This window comes from Branchiostoma floridae, chromosome 2, assembly GCF_000003815.2.
Source record: "Branchiostoma floridae strain S238N-H82 chromosome 2, Bfl_VNyyK, whole genome shotgun sequence".
Taxonomy (NCBI): Eukaryota; Metazoa; Chordata; class Leptocardii; order Amphioxiformes; family Branchiostomatidae; genus Branchiostoma; species Branchiostoma floridae.
The window spans coordinates 7,482,761-7,483,546 of NC_049980.1; positions in this window are offsets into that span (position 1 = coordinate 7,482,761).

The following is a 786-nucleotide window of genomic DNA, read 5'->3' on the forward strand; positions in this document are numbered from 1 at the left end:
AGCAGCAAAAGAATTTGGGAAAACGTAAGCAGGGCACGTTTGCTCAGGTAATCTCGAAATTGATTCTTATCCAGGTAAATATGTCTATATTATGTTGGCCAAGAGCAATGGTCAGTTGGTAAGGGTTTAAGTTGTTGGCATCGATACAATGTGAACATGTTGTATTCTGTTTTAGTAGATTTGTTTTAGCTGTAGAAAGAGACGTACACAATGCCTGTTATACACGTGGCTATTATCGAAGATCAGGTAGGTTTGAATGCCTGGTTGGTTTTAGGATTATGATGAGATAGATGTATTCTGTGATGAAATCACGTTAATTATGGTACTGTAAAGTGCTAGACTACATAGCTATGAGAAAAAATTTCTTTATGAGCATTTTATGTTCAATGAATTGTTTCCAGTTTCGGAAGATGCGCGTTTGGTGTATTCCTATGTGACTTCGGAATACCACCTTGAAGTTAGCAGCCGTTTCGGCAGCCGATTCCAGCAGCCGATTCCAGCAGCCGATTCGAGCTATAGTAAAGCTAGCATCCGATTCAAACACATCACTATTTATCATTATTTTCTTATTTATCCCATTTATCAGATTTTCCCAGTAAAAGTGACCTATATGAATAGAACAACGCTTCCTTGAAAATGTAAGTGAAAAATTTTAAAGTCGGCATATTCTAGATTGGGCAAAAAGAACAAAAATTAAGAAAATGATAAAAACAGCGTCCTCTATTGAGATTAGTGTAAACTGCAGGTAATCTTAAGCTGCCGATCATCGTGGCTTACTGATAGCTA